This window comes from Equus caballus, chromosome 7 (assembly GCF_041296265.1).
Source record: "Equus caballus isolate H_3958 breed thoroughbred chromosome 7, TB-T2T, whole genome shotgun sequence".
Taxonomy (NCBI): Eukaryota; Metazoa; Chordata; class Mammalia; order Perissodactyla; family Equidae; genus Equus; species Equus caballus.
Genome location: NC_091690.1, coordinates 39,360,772 through 39,366,771, shown reverse-complemented (window position 1 = coordinate 39,366,771; position 6,000 = coordinate 39,360,772). Strand labels below are relative to the sequence as shown.

The 6,000-nt window shown below is 38.3% G+C and overlaps 1 long non-coding RNA gene across 2 annotated transcripts in view; it reads right to left on the bottom strand.

Annotated features, from left to right (window-relative positions):
- Positions 1–475: 475 nt before the first annotated feature.
- LOC102150322 (uncharacterized) overlaps positions 476–6,000 on the bottom strand; it is a 28,226-nt gene continuing 22,701 nt past the window's right edge. For both annotated transcript variants that reach the window (XR_002809162.2, XR_011440568.1), the window contains exons 2-3: positions 3,316–3,396; positions 476–2,198 (exon numbers count right to left, since the gene is read on the bottom strand). This is a non-coding gene — a long non-coding RNA (uncharacterized lncRNA). The remainder of the gene's footprint in view (positions 2,199–3,315; positions 3,397–6,000) is intronic.

Genomic DNA, 6,000 nt, shown 5'->3' with positions numbered 1-6,000 from the left:
CTTGAATGTTTGCTAATCTAATAGCTAAAAAATAATAGTATGGTTTTGATTTGTATTTCTCTTGTGACACAGAGCACCTCTTATTTCTATGAATGGATACCTCATACATTTCTTATGTTTCTATTAGGTTAATAGTCTTTCTACACTTGGCTTATAGGAGCACATTATATATAGGGACGTTAGCCCTTTCTCTGTAATGTGAGTTGCAGAAATTTCTTTCCAGTGGTGTGTTGGTTAACTTTTAACAATGGCCTCTGGGGAAAACAAACCCTGGTTTATAGCATTTGCCAAGTTCCGTGATGTAAATAGTCCCATCACAGCCTATTTCAAGCTACCAATATGACATCACTCAATGTGGAGCTGGTAAGAGATGTGCAGCAACTGACCTTTATAGGATGTCTCCGTGATACAGACACGGTAGGCATAAATCACCCCAAGAGCATGGATGATAGTAAAATGTAGTTAAACAATTAGATGAGTTTTGAGTATTTATTATCTTTGCTTGTAACATATTTTAACTATAAGTTTATATAACAATTTTAAATAATGGCTGTGTTTGACAACGAGCTTGCAAAATTCCTGAAAACTTAATAATCATTTCCTGTGAGCCAGTGCAGGCCAGCTCCAACACTCCACTGCCTTTTATTCCATTTGTTTTTTGCCTTTTGACTTTTTTTCAAATTATGCTTTTCACCATACAGAAGTTTGATTTTGATGTAGTTTTATCCATCAGTAATACTCTTTATGAGTTCAGAATATTGAATAATGATTAGCAAGACCTTCCCCATTCCAAGAGTTTTCTCACATTTCCTTCTAATTCTTTTATGGTTTCATTTTTACATTTAACTCTTTAATCCATTTGGAGTACATCCTAGTGTAGGTGGGAGCTGGGGCTCCTACTTTCACTTTTTCCCAGGGGCCTATCCAGTTATGCAGTTTTCCCATGCTAGCTGTTGAATAGTCCATCTTTTCCCACTGATTTGTAAAGCCATCTTTATATGATGCAGCATTCTTGATTTTAATGATCATGGTATTTATCATTATTTGAATGATAAGTTTTATTTATGATCGTAGTTCATAACGGCTTCCCTGTGTCCACTCCTTTGATTCTTTAACCTGCAGTGGTAGGTTTGGTAGATTACAATACTTATAATATTTTTATGTCCAACATACTTTCCCATCCTCTGCCTCCTGAATCCTTCAGGGACTTCTCCTTCCATGCAATGTGATCCTGGAAAGGCCGTCAGTTATGGTTTACTGGCCAAGTCACCGGGTTATACATGTGACCTAGGCTAGCCAACCAAAACATCCCACCACACAGTGATTGGCTAGGGTTCAGACATCCGACCTGAGCAAGGCAATATAATCTTCCCTGGGAGTGATATTTGAACACGATTTTCTGTTGGAATTGTTAATCTGGGAGACAAGTTTTTTAAATCTTCTTAACTTATATACAAATTAAAATTGTCTAAGGATAAAAACAAAAACAAGCAGAGCCAAGAAATGGAGAACTGGAAAGTTCTGAAAGTTTCCTTTGGGTCTCTGGATCCAGCCTTGCCCAAAAACAAATGCCCCTTGGACATCCAGAAATGAAAGCCTATAAATTCCTTTTTTCCATTTTTTTTTTTTTTTACCTAACCTATTTCAATATGGCTTCTTGTAATTTCCAATCAAAAGAATTCCAACTCTCTTCAATAGATATTACTGTTTCCACATTGTAGAGGAAGAGGCAGGCTGAGAGAGGTTAAACTCAATTACAGTGATAATGTGTTTCCCACTCTTAGCTCTTACTTTCTGGTACCCATCTTTCTAGCACTGGCAGCTCCCCACTTTGTGTACTGTATCCCAAAGAAGATTCTCCAAAGATGACTAGGAAGAAAGGCCACATAGAAGTTTGAAGTCTGCTTTTTAACCTCTAAAAGAATCAAGACTCTAAATTAGATCTATTCTCTTCCTGCTCATCAGCCCTTCTTTTCCTGTAGCAAGGTGAAAATCTCCCTGATCTGACTTCTCAATATGGTCAAGGTCTTGGCTTTATCCCGGGTGTCTTTGGCTGGAAAGGTGTAAATGGCCATTCTCCAATGATGTCACACTCAAATCAGCTCCAGAGCTTCTTTTCATATTGAGAGAAGAAATTTGGTTTTCTAAAGCCCTTTTATAATTTGGAATTTCTTCATACCATCTGGAGTAGAGTATACCTGGAAAACAGCAAAATATTCTGAGTTGGAACCAGGTCCTCTAAAAATTCTCTTTCCTGTGGAACAAGTAACACTTAGAGCCTCACAACTAGAATTTTATTCTTTTAGCTTGAAATATAAACTTCTGTTAAAATGCAAATAGTCCCTGGGAGGGTTTACACTCAAGTCTTTTTGGCCATGTGCACCTTAATGTGAATTCACTTAGCAGGTTATTTCTTTGGAGCATATTTTCACTCAGGGAAAAGGAGGCAAAGAAGGATAAATAGTCAGAGAAGAAAACTGAGAGGAGAGGAGAGGTACTGATGGGGGAAAGAGTGCAGAAATGGAGAGATGGAGACAATCACTAAAGGTTTACCTCCCCAAGTCACTTCTGAGTTACAGCTGTGAAGCACAGTGAAGGCCAGAGCAAGCTGATACGACAGCTTCCATTAGGAATGAAGTGAATTAGACAGATTCTCTAAGCCCTGAGGGGAGGCTCTAATTTAGTGCCAGAACCAGCCATCTCACTCCTTTCACATATTCTTCTACTTGGTCATTTTTGGCATTGCTTAAGCCCCTTCATGAGGTGGAATTAATTTGCGTCCAGAAATCAGACCCAACCATTCGTAGCATGTAACTGCAGCTGTCCCGTACTGTCAGCCAGCACCAGCTCCCTCAGCAATTTCTACCTGGACAGAACTTCATTTCATAAGCTTATCTGTTCTCCACTGTCATCCAATATCCTTGTGTATTCCTCATCTATGAAATTTTAATTCCACAAACAAGTTCTTATTCCAAGTGTCTTTACAGTGACTAACAGTGTCTTTGTTCCCATCATTTTTTTTTGTGACTGTACACATCTTCATTTTGGTTACATGCCAAGTCCTTTGATGCCCTTTGGTGAAAGTCCAAGTGAAGGCAAAACTATGCTGAAGAAGATACCAGCAAAATGTCAGACTAGGAACTCCAAGCTTTTACTTCCCCCACAGAAAAATTTTTTTAAAAGGCAGAAAATGTCTGACCCAACCTTACTGGAGCTCTGGAAAACAGTCAAAGGTTAACAGCCAACAAGCAAATACCCCATCAGAAAAAAGCCATCCTCAAAATGGTAGATAAGTTTTGTGGCATTTTTACTCACCTTTACTCTACCCTACCCCAGCGTGGCAGTGGTTTTGGTCTTGAAGTGGTGGCAGCCTGGTTCCCAGTACCATCCCTCGAACTAGGAGAAGCAGACTTTGTTTGCAAATTATTGTATACATCTTTCTAAACTGCCTGGTGGATACCTGAAGGGCTGATGCAAGGAGCTTGTCTGTTATGTCTAACTCAGAACTTAGGTGGGGAAAGTGGTGGGCACTACTTATAAAACTTGCAAGATGAGTGCAGACACAGACTTCTGGGTCAAGAGACTACAGGCGGACACATACAACAGACTATCTCAGGCCCAGAAGAAAAGTTGAGGTGAGGCAGGGAAATTAGGACATTCAAAAGCAGCCCCATATATGGAGGAAACTTGGTAAGCTCCACGCACATGCAGGCAAAATGTATGCTCAGAAAAGACCTGAGGGACCAGCCCGGTTGCGCAGTGGTTAAGTGCACATGTTCTGCTTCAGCGGCCCAGGGTTCGTGGGTTTGGATCCCAGGTGCAGATGTGGCACCGCTTGTCAAGCCATGCTGTGGTAGGCGTCCTACATATAAAGTAGAGGAAGATGGGCATGGATGTTAGCTCAGGGCCAGTCTTCCTAAGCAAAAAGAGGAGGATGGGCAGCAGTTAGCTCAGGGCTAATCTTCCTCAAAAAAAAAAAAAAAAAAAAAGACCTGAGATGATCTTAGGCTTTCACCTTGGGCTGACTGCTAGCCTCAGAACAAGCCTAGCTAAGTGTCAAAGGGACACCTTAGCACGGAGCCAACCTGCAAACACTAGGAAAGTTCCTGACACTCAAGGACATCTCTGTGAAAACATCAGCTGAACGCAGGCTAAAGGAGCAGGCTTCAGTGATCATACATGACATGTAAGAGTCTCTGAAAAAAAGAAAAAAACAGCAAGCCCTGGAGAAGGAAGTGAATATGATTTCCAGGGTCACCACGTTATAATAGTTAAATGTCCAATTCTCAGTAAAAAATCACAAGGCATAGAAAGAAACAGAAAAACATGGCCTTTTCAAAGGAACAAAATAAATCCACAGAAACCACTCCTGAGGAAGCACAGACACCAGACTTACTAGAGAAAACTTAAATATGCTCAAATAGTTAAAGGAAAACATGAATAAAAACTAAAGGAAATCAGGAAAATTGTATATGAACAAAATGAAATATCAACAAAGAGATAGACACTATAAAAAGAAGTCAAAGTTCTGGAGTTGAAAATGACAATAGTTGAAATGAAAAATTCACTTGAGGGTTTCAACAGCAGATTTGAGCAAGCAGAAGAAAGAATCAGCAAACTTGGGGATAAGATAATTGAAATTACGGAGTCTGAGCAGCAGAAACAAAAAGAATGAAGAAACGTGAACAGAGCCTAAGGAACCTGTGGGACACCATGAAGCAGACCAACATACAATTATGGGAGTCCTAGGAGATGAGAGAAAAGGGAAAAAAGATTAATTGAAGAAATAATCACAAAAAAATCCCAAATTTGATGACATTTAACCCAAAACAGTGCCCAAATAACATGGGTTTATAATTATTTTTTATGCATTTGTCTCTTAAATTCTTTACCAGAGATCTTTATTTCTTCATGCAGCTTCAAGTTACTGTCTAGCATCATTTCATTTTAGCCTGAAGGACTCCCTTTAGCATTTCTTGCAGGGCAGGTCCCATGGTAATGTCTCTCTTATTTTTGAAGAAAAGTTTTACTGCATATAGTGTTCTTAGTTGAAAGTTTTTATCTTTAAGCACTTTAAACATTTCATCCCACATCCTTCTGGCCCCCAAAGTTTCTGGTGAGAAATTGGGTGATATGCTTATTGAGGATCCCGAGTACATGAGGATTCACTTTTCTCTTGCTGCTTTCAAGATTCTCTCCTTAACTTTGGACATTTGATTGTCCAAATGAGTCTCTGCTAAATCTTTTTGACTTTAGCCTCCTTGGAGTTCATTGGACTTCTTGGAGTTGTAGATTTATGTATTATCAAATTTGGGATATTTTTGTCTCCTTTTTTCCCCCTAGTTTTTCTGGCTAGAACTTCCAATACTACTTTGCATAGAAGTGGCAAAAGTGGGCATCCTTGTCTTGCTCTTCCTCTTAGAGGAAAACCGTTCAATGTTTTCAGCATTAAACATGATGTTAGCTGTATATTTTTCATATATAGACTTTATCAAGAGGAAATTTCTTTCTATTTCTAGTTTATTAGTTGTTTTTATCATTAAAAGGTGTTGAATTTTGTCAAATGCTTTTTCTGTATCAATTATGTTTTCCCCTTTATTCTATTAATTCTATTAATAAAAGGTATCCAAATTGGGGGAAAAAGAAGTAAAATTATCTGTGTTCACAGACAAAATGATCTTATATAGAGAAATCCTAAAGATTCCACACAAAAACTGTTAGAACTAATAAATGAATTCAGAAAACTTGCAGGATACAAAATAAACACTCAAAAATAGTGCATTTTTATACAATAACAACCAAAAATCCAAAGGAAATTAAGAAAATTGCATTTACAACGGCATCAAAAATAATAAAATATTTAGGAATGAACTTAATCAAGAAGGAGCAAGAATTGTGCACTGTCAACTATAAAATGTTTCTGAAAGAAACAGAAGACAGAAACAAATGGAAAGACATCCCGTGTTCATGGATTGGAAGACTTAAGATTGTGAAGACATC